This window comes from Phycodurus eques, unplaced genomic scaffold (assembly GCF_024500275.1).
Source record: "Phycodurus eques isolate BA_2022a unplaced genomic scaffold, UOR_Pequ_1.1 contig_353, whole genome shotgun sequence".
Taxonomy (NCBI): domain Eukaryota; kingdom Metazoa; phylum Chordata; class Actinopteri; order Syngnathiformes; family Syngnathidae; genus Phycodurus; species Phycodurus eques.
In genome coordinates this window covers 24,019-34,164 of record NW_026904350.1, presented here as the reverse complement: position 1 = coordinate 34,164, position 10,146 = coordinate 24,019, and the positions used below count along the sequence as shown (strand labels likewise).

General features: G+C 41.5%; 1 long non-coding RNA gene and 1 other non-coding gene across 2 annotated transcripts; both read right to left on the bottom strand.

Annotated features, from left to right (window-relative positions):
* Positions 1 to 532: 532 nt before the first annotated feature.
* LOC133398828 (uncharacterized) lies at positions 533 to 5,463 on the bottom strand. The gene is made up of 3 exons (XR_009768083.1): positions 5,175 to 5,463; positions 4,622 to 4,766; positions 533 to 885 (listed from the first exon to the last, which is right to left on the bottom strand). It is a non-coding gene; the product is annotated as an uncharacterized LOC133398828 (long non-coding RNA).
* A 4,611-nt stretch (positions 5,464 to 10,074) lies between these two features.
* trnae-cuc (transfer RNA glutamic acid (anticodon CUC)) lies at positions 10,075 to 10,146 on the bottom strand. The gene has a single exon. It is a non-coding gene; the product is annotated as a tRNA-Glu (tRNA).

Genomic DNA, 10,146 nt, shown 5'->3' with positions numbered 1-10,146 from the left:
CCCGTCATGGGTCAGCCGACGTTATGACAGACAGCCAAAGTCCACGTCTGTCACACAATGCCACCGACAGAAACGCCTCTGTGATCCATACATACTTTTGATCTATACATACATTCACACATATACAATACATTTGTGGTGCAATCAATTCAAAATTGAGCTGACGTACGTTCAAAGAAGAATTTAAAAATAAAAAAGTTATTAAAAAAATAAAATTCAAAATTATTATTTTTTAAACAATCACTATCACTATTTTTGCTCATTATTGTCTTATTATTGTATTCTTATTATCATTATTGTCCCAGACTTTCAATATGGGGACAAATTCAAGTTCAATGAGGAAATGTAATCGGCTCCTGCTCATTATGCGTCAGGCTGTAACAGGTTGACATGTCCAAAATGTGGGCAGGCCAAAATCTAGCTGAAAATTAAATATTTCATCAGTAAATGACTAAAATGACTACTGAGTGTGTTTTGGGGGGCTTTTTTCGGTAGACATTTTTGAGTCCAGCACGATGGCATAAGTGCCCGTGTTCTCACCTTCAACTAGTCCCTTTAAAGTATTTTGGCTCTTTGAGAAAATATATGGACAAGAAGAAGAATACAATAAAATCTGGTACACAGAATACAAGACTGTAGACTTTTGTAAATCAGGTCATTAGTTCTCAGATTAAACATTGACATTTTCATTAAAAAGCTTCTTGATCACTGCTCTTCTCACCCGCACACTTGTGTGTCTTAGCCTGATACGTATAACAGAACATTTGGCCACAAACTAAGCAGGAAAAAGGTTTCTCACCAGTGTGCGTTCTTCGTCCTCCACTTCCTCTTTAATGTGAAGGGGCTCTGGCTCCTGCTGGTCAGGACGAAGATCTTTAGTGATGTCTGTAAAACAAGAAGACAAACACAAATCTGTTCTCATGTTGTGACTAATGTGTATTATGCAGGGATCAGGCATCTCTTTCATGTGTGTCACGTATCTCAGACGCAGAGAAATTAGCAGGGGCGCATAAAGTACGATCAGGCTGCATTTTCAGACAAGGCTAAAAACATAATATACTGAGAGAGAACAAGAGCAATGGCTAACACAACTGACATGCAAACACCAAAGGCATGAAAAAGGTGGCAAAATAAAAATAAAAAATACAAAAACAAACAATTATAGGGGGGGCTGGGGGTTATCTCATTCTGGCCAATGACAGAGGATTGTTAACCTGACATGCGCAAAACAAATTGTACAATGCAGTGAAACGGTTCAATCGATCCACGTGGATAAAATTAAAAATGTTTGGAGTAAAAAGTAAGATTGTAGGGGGTGGGCGATATTGTATGATCAACAGACAGCTGCTGTGAAAAACTCTACTTTGTCGAGCGTTGGCATAATGTGATGAATGGCGCATTTGACAGTCACCAGTAAAATGGTTCCATCGATCTAAGTCGATAAAACTCAAAACATTTGGGGTGAGAAGTAATGCCTCGTATGAACAAATATGGCACGGTGAATGTAGGGCTGGGCAACATGGGACTTTTTATTTTCCTGATCGTGGCATCTGGTAAAAGAGGGGGGAATAAAATAAAAAAAATAGGAACATGGACACTAGATTACGAATGAATGCAACTGAACTTTTTGTATTGTACAAAGTTAAATATCTGTTATCAAAATAGCAGCAAAATGACAAAAAATGTCAAACTGTATTTTCCCAAAAATACCCCAAAAAGTACAAACCCAATTCCAATGAAGTTGGGACATCGTGTTAAAGATAAATAAAAACAGAATACAAAGATTTGCAAATCATGTTCAACTTCTATTTAATTGAATACACGACAAAGATAAGATATTTCATGTTCAAACTGATCAACTTGATTGTTTTTAGCAAATCATCATTAACTTGGAATTTGATGGCTGCGACACGTTCCCAAAAAGCTGGGACAGGCTCATGTTTACCACTGTGTTACATCACCTTTTCTTTGAACAACATTCAATAAACGTTTGGGAACTGAGGACACTAATTGTTGAAGCTTTGTACGTGGAATTCTTTCCCATTCTTGCTCGATGTACAGCTTCAGCTGTTCAACAGTTCGGGATCTCCGTTGTCGTATTGTACGCTTCATAATGCGCCACACACTTTCAATGGCAGACAGGTCTGGACTGCAGGCAGGCCACTCTAGTACCCTCACTCTTTTACTACGAAGCCACGCTGTTGTAAGACGTGCAGAATGTGGTTTCTGGATCTGTAAGGTACCCATGCCATTGGTACTAACACGGCCCCATACCATCACAGATGTTGGCTTTTGAACTTTGCGTCCATAACGGTCCGCATGGTTCTTTTCCTCTTTGGCCCGGAGGACAGAACGTCCACAACTTCCAAAAACAATTTCAAATGCGAACTTGTCGGACCACAGAACACTTTTCCACTTTGCGTCAGTCCATCTTAGATGAGTTCGGGCCGAGAGAAGCCGGCAGCGTTTCTGGGTGTTGTTGATAAATGGCTTTTGCTTTGCATAGTAGAGTTTCAAGTTGCACTTACAGATGTAGTGCTGAACCGTATTGACTGACATTGGTTTTCTGAAGTCTTCCTGAGCCCATGCGGTGATATCCTTTTCACATTGATGCCGGTTTTTCATGCAGTGCCGCCTGAGGGGTCGAAGGTCACGGGCATTCGAATGTCGGTTTTCGGCCTTTACGCTTACATTCAGCGATTTCTCCAGATTCTCTGAACCTTTTGATGATATTATGGACCGTAGATGATGAAATCCCTAAATTCCTCGCAATTGCACGTTGAGGAACAATTGTCCTTCAACTGTTGGACTATTTTCTCACGCACTTGTTCACAAATGTGAATGACTGAGCAATTCAGGGAAGCTCCTTTTCTACCCAATCATGGCACCCACATGTTCCCAATTAGCCTGTTCACCTGTGAGATGTTCCAAACAGGTGTTTGATGAGCATTCCTCAACTTTCTCACTTTGTCTTTTTTGCCACCTGTCCCAGCTTTTTGGGAACGTGTTGCAGCCATAAAATTCTGAGTTCATGATTATTTGCGAAAAACAATAAAGTTTTTCAGTATGAACATTAAATATCTTGTCTTTGTAGTGTATTCAATTAAATATAGGTTGAATATGATTTCCAAATCATTGTATTCTGTTTTTATGTTTAACCGAGCAATTTAGAGTCTTCAATCAACGAACCACGCATGTTTTTGGGATGTGGGAGGAAACCGGAGTGCTGGAGGAAACCCACGCAGGCGCTGAACACGCAAACTGCACACAGGCGAGGCTGGGATTTGAACCCCAAACCTCATAACTGTGAGACAGATGTGCTAACCAGTCGTCTTCCATGCCACCCATTGCAGATATACTTCTTTTCAAATTAGTTCTGCATTGAAGGCTCGACAGACATCCATCATTATTTTACCGTACTAAAGCATCATTCATCAAATATTTATGTCCAGGTGAACTTGTCTCGATGCATTTTGAAGATCGTTTATTCTAGCTTAGCTTGCTAGCTACAAACAAAGCGAGACATTTGGTCACCAGATGATTACGTTTAATAACAGATACAAAATTGCAGCACAGCATAAATATTATATATATTCCATTTATAATAACAAAGTGATTGATTGCTACTTTACTTTACGAGTGGAGGCTAGCTTGACCGGCGCTATATACCTACCGGGGGCGTGCCTTTAGCGTCCTCCTTCACGCGCAACCTTCCCCCCTTTACGTCCGCATTTCCTCTGTATAAGCAGCGTGTCGGCAGGAAATGCTCCCAGTCAGTCAAGCGGCACGCTCGTCACACAACAACATTTATACATTTTGGAACTCGGTGCACACACAAGGCACGCCGCGTTACAAGGCGCCCCGTCCATTTTGGAGAAAATGTACGACTTTTAAGTACGCCATATAGTCGTGAAAATACGGAAATAAAAATATTTCTAAACTGCACAGGTTGTGCTTCAAGCAGAAGTCGGGACTGGTTTCAAGGACACCGACAACCACACGAGATCCCGTTCACTGCCACCAAAGAATAAAATCCAGATGTGGATAAAACTTGGCTAGATTTTAGCGCAAGGTCCAAAAAAAAAACTAGACTATTGAGCGAACGGTAGAGGAGGAGAATTACGACGGACGAAGCGCAAGTCTGGGAGCCCCATGTGTTCACGCATCTTTGTCTCATGTCAATTCTGCACAGAGTTATACTTGTAAATATATTATTTTTCTGTACTTTCTCTGTATTGTTTTATGTTCAGATGTTTGAGGTTTTCACGAAAGGAAAAAAATGTTGGTGTCAAAGTCATTGTTCTGCTTGATGCGTCTGCTTTCACAAAAAGGCTGTTTTTCCTCCACGAACAGATTTGGCCGAAAGTCGCCTATATTTGACTGCTGATTACTAAAGAACGGTATAAGGGAGAGACGAACTTTTTTTCTGATGAAAGAAAGAGAGTCGGATCTTTCTTTCGGTGGTTTTGGTGTTGACATCGTCATAGTACACAATATTCTGTGGGGCGTGAAAACGGAGTGAAAATGTCTGGCAGTGAATGAGTCATCAAACGGAGGCTGGAAAGAAACACAGGAACAGGAACAGCAATAAAATTCGAATGCATGCAACAAGTGAACCCACCTGCTCTGCGGAGCACAATTCGAGGCTGCAGATTGAACGCAGCGTCCAGCAGTTGACGTTGTGGCTCCTTCTCCTCTTTTGGGCCCCAAAGTTCCTCCTCGTACTCTGCTGTCCTTGCACACATTTTCACACGACGATCGCAACACTTTGGAGGGATGAGAAAAGCAAGTGATCATCGAACATGTGAAACATTGAACTCAAGATTCCGATTTGGACATTGGGAGTCAAACAGCAGATGAGTCCAAACGGCAAAGCACCAAAGTCAACAAAATGAAACATTAAAACGTAATGATGTATTGTAACAGATGAAGAAGACGGCTAATTTTTGACTTCAGGAGAAACAATTTGTGATGAAACATGACAGACATTATTCCACAAAAGGATCCAGATGGAGATAATAACAACAAATAACGATTCAGAAAAGAATTGTTCGAGGATATTATTTTAGTATCTCAGACAAAGCTTACAAAATGTTGTAGTTGGTGTGTGTGTGTTATTTTCACTCCATTTAAGCTTTAGACACTAGTAGGTGGTGTAAAGAAGAACACTTTACCTCCCGCTTGATCTCTGCTGAGCGAAGTGTTGATCCCAAACGCGTCTCTTTGCTAGCAAGCTAAGCTAAGCTAAGCTAAGCTAGGCCGAGAAGCTTCGACGTGCACGAGGCGACTCCAACCGGACACGAAGATGGCACGAATGATGTTTTAGTCCACTAAAGTCGCGATCAGGGGCGTCAAGCGTCGACGATTCGCAACATTCGGTCCAAATTCAGGAAGATTTGCTGAAGCACGATCGTCGCTCCTCCCGCATGGCGAGAAGGGAAAGGAGATGTATTACCCATGATCCTTTACGGCAGGCCACCGGTTTGAGCCAAATGAAGTCAAACTAGACTAAAAAAAACTGACTTTTGGTGCTAGACTGTAACGTGTATATGTGATCCTGAATAAAGTACACTGCTTAAAACAGTGAGGGTGACTCCATTTACTTGTACATCAAATCCATTTTCTCCATTAAAAAGTATTGAAATGTTTTTATCTTTTGGAAACCCTCCAAAAACAATGCTCGCAACTCAAAGCAAAAACTGGCCCAAGAGATGAGGCGGAAGTGAAAAAACTGCAATGTGGGCATGTTTATCTTCTCTTCTCTCTATCTCTTATCTTCATGTTGTCGTCTTTTGTAAAAGCCTCCCGTGGACAAATGTTAAGAATTAGCACTGGTGCCAAAACACACACAGTAATGTATGCCTTATTTCCCAATAATTTCGTGATGTCCATATCAAATAAATGAATGATTGATTGAACTAGATTGTAAGGAAGCATTGACTTTTGGTGGTAAACTGGAAAGTGTATACAGTATGTGATGCATGATAAAAGAGTGATCAATGATAAAACACGCTTCAGACAGTGACAGTAACTCAATTTGTTTGGAAATCAAATCCATTTTCCCCATTGAAAAGAATTGAAATGTCTTTCATGCATTGGAAAGCCTCCAAAAGCAAAATGCTGGCAACACAAAGCAAGAAATGGCCCAAGCGACAAGGCCCAAGTGCGAAAACTGCTCCGGTGGGGCACTGGTACGTCAAGGTAGCGCTGTACTTGGCTGACTTTGGCTCTTGGGCGGCCTCCGCCCGCTCCTCCCCTGGGACGACGGTGTTCATTACTTTACTTCAGGACAAGTTTGGGGTCGATACTTCACTGGAATATTTATTTTTCAGCATACTTTTACTTTTACCTCGACTCCCTACATTTTCAGGCAAATATGTGTACTTTCTTCCACAAAAAGCCGCGTTCTTTTTCATTTTGGATTGTGTTGTTTCTGCCTTGTCATTGTTCAAAATGGCAAACAAAAACAAAAAAAACAATCCGGATAAATTGTGCCTTGATAGAGTGCTTTTGATTGTGGTTGGATGAGAGCTGTCGAATGTTAATGAATCATCTGTATTTTGTGACGGAAATCACTGCACGCTGACTCGTTACGCCGTAACGCAGATTGTTCCGCCGTTTGACAACACGCCAACTGCAGACGCGACGTTCAGAGGTCCTGCCTGCGTGCTCTCATTCTGGCCTGTGTGGACGACGCTCACACTTCAAAGAGTGCTTACGGTGACCGAGGTGAGTTTTGACACCGTAAGTCAGCCTACTAATATTTACTCATGAGTATCCTGAATAATAATAATAAAAGTGTTGATTTGAAAAGCATGATAAAGTCCTTAAAATCCTTCTTGAGGATTAAGATCTAACAAGCCTTCATCTCAAAACCTTTACTGTAATTGACTCGAACATGAATCAACATTTAATCTTGTTTACCATTTCAACCACTTTTATACTCACCTTTTGGTGCTGAAAAGCATCACTCGTGTCACTCTCGTCTTTGTCATCATGTTTTATGTGATAAAGCTTGTAACTAATTTATTCAAGATTATGATTATAGAGTCATCATTATGTTGTCCAAGTTAACAATATGCAGAATTATTTTTATCCTGTACTGCAATAATTGTCCTGCGGTCATGCTATTGACAAAGTTTTAAAAATATGTAAATGCTGACAAATTGGGACAAATTGTTCTGCAAGTGACTTTCTATAGGTTGGCAGCTCTCGATACCATTCCGACACTTTATTGGTTTGTACGCGATCCATCGCACCTGCGCAGGTAACAAATCAAACAAATCGAAGACAAATGGTCACACGAGGACATCGAGAGCAGATGTGCAGCCGAGGCCTGAAAATGTCCGTGGCAGAGAACTCACACCAAAAGTCCCAACCGAGTCCCAGCAGCAAGGAGGTTGATAGCCAGCCAACCCTTGTACATCCGTGGCCGGACCTGGAAGATTTTTTCCAAATGGCTGTATTGCCAAAAGAACTCCTTTTGAATGCACTGTGCTTCTTTTATTCACCCCCCCACATTACTTTTATTCTTCAAGTCATTTTGAAACTTATACTTTTACACATTTACTTGACTAAAAAGCTTGAATTGATACTAGAAATTCTTCTTTAAACCCTAAACTCTACTTCTACTTGAGTAATGAACGTGAATATGTTTGACGCCTCTGGTTGTCAGTTTGTGTCCACTTGTCTCGCTTAATTGCTGCAATCCAAAGTTTACGACACGCTTCGGGTTTTTGGGATGAAAGGCGTTCAAAGCTCAAGGGATCCTTCTTATCCAATTCGTTCGTGCAGCCGATAATGTAACAACAGCCAACGCGTTTGCTTTTGAGACTTTATATCTGGTAAGACGCACAACTTGAAATTATCGCTAAATAAAAAACAGTGTGCAGTATGCAAGATTCAAAAGAGCAGAGGGAGACCCAGAAGAAGAGAGCCGATGCAGCTTCAGCACTTCTTGACATGTCAAACTGTGGGAATGTTTCCTCAGTACCAGGTAAATATTGAATTCATGTTTGACATTTGAAAAGTCTACACTGTTTTTAGGACCCATTTTGAGACTGTGAGTGAATCTTTACAGGTGAAAACCAATGACGACATTCACTCTCATGATCTTTGCATGAAAGAATAGCAGAACTGAATGTTGAAAACCAACACGTTTAAGAAGAACTTGGTAGACTTCACACAAAAAATGATACATCTCGCATCCCTGCTGAAAGGAGTTTGCAGTTTAGAAGATCACCTCAAGTTGACCGCAAGCTGCAATTTTATACTGGGTTACCATCAAGAGCTCAAGACGTGTGGTTGTTCTTCATTCTGTTGTTGTGTGTTGCCAACATGGAAAGTAATGACACCAAATAGCATCTATCTGTGTCACAAAGATCTAGCATAATGCATCAAAAACAACTATTTCTGACATTCTAAACCAGGGACTTTCAAAATTAGCAGAGAAACTAGCTTTCTTAATTCAGTGGCCAGAAAAGGATTGCTTACGAAGCAATATGCCAACTGTATTCAAACAATCCTACCCTAAGTTTTGTATTTACAGTATTCAAAGTCCTGGTCCATAAACAGGATATGAACAGACGTGGTCTGACTGTAAGCATCACAATACACACACCAACCGGTGATGTTTCATTTGTATCAAAAGCTTTTGGTGGGAGGACATCTGGCAAGGTGGTGACACAACGGAGTGGTTATCTTGAAAGATTCCAGTGGCAGGCTGAGTTTGGGACCTGGGCCTTCAGTGACCTCATCCACCTCTTAATAACACCGTCACGTCCCAAAAATAATGTGCAAAAATGCAACACATGTAGAACTTTGTGTGGCATAAAAGAAGAGACAGAGGCTTTTCCCCATATTGGAGGATGAATGCCATTATTACCGAAGCAAGAAACACAGTTACCTTTACATTCCAATCCGTCACCTCCAAACCGCCAAGAGGTTGTCGTGTATACAACGCAATATAACAGTTCACAACCAATATTTATCTCATAACATGACAAAAACATCAACATCATTTTGTTTTATAATCAGGGCAGGAAGCCTGTTTCTGCCAATTAGCCTAGCCAGTGATTATTTTTATTTATTTTTTTACTGCGAGAAAACATTTTCCGCCAGTGGCATTACAAAAAAATGCTTGTGATCTTCCACGTGTAGTGCCAAAGCCACAAGTTGGAAAGAGGCGATACAGCTTTGCAGTTCTTTACGGAATAGATGTCATTATTGAAGACTACTTCAGGCGTGGATTCACAAACTGTGAAATATGAGAGAAACAGTTTTTCTGGAGGACTCTCATAGTATCCAAGTCAGCCTCCGGACCTGGGAAGGAAAGCTACAGAAGAACCAGTTGTGGAGGAGATGAAACAAGATGGATGACGCTCAAGTGGCAGGCTTCATCGACCATCAGTTGCAAACGTCTGGCAAGCAACACGGATACAGATGGTTGCACCAAAAATGTTGGACGACCGGGCCAGCGTGCAGGCGGGGGAGGGACTTAAGTCAACTGAATAGACTGCTGGACTGAGGAACTGATAAGTGATTCATTCGTTGATCTTCGTTCGCGATGCGTAATACACGACTGATTCGTTCGTGAATCATTCGTTGAAACTTCATTTGTGATCCGCTCAGGAGCGATGTACTCGTACATGAAAACAAGCACACATATTTAAAATAAATGTAAATTCATTATCAATGTATATACGTGCCCATCACGATTGCGTAATGAGCATGAGTGGTTGTTCTTCAGTTGTTTCAGCCTCCAACAGGTAAGGCCCCTCCCCCTCTTCTCTGGTAGGCTACATGCGGGATGACCACCCGCGATCAAACGCCCACGAGTGACGCAAAGTGACAAGTCGCTGTCGCATCCTGTGTGAATGCGGCATAAGTAGCAGTTTTTGTCGTGGCTATCATGTTCCCTTCATATGACAAAGGTCCATGGGTAGAAACAAAGACTCCAGTTTGCACTGGCTTGTGCCCCCCATTAGGCTGCATTAAGAGAGGATGAAACCCAGGTCAATGCAAATCACAGTCTATGTTGAGCAACACATGACCAAACTGGTTCAACAAATAATGTTCCCTGACCGGGAATCGAACCCGGGCCACGGCGGTGAGAGCGCCGAATCCTAACCACTAGACCACCAGTGA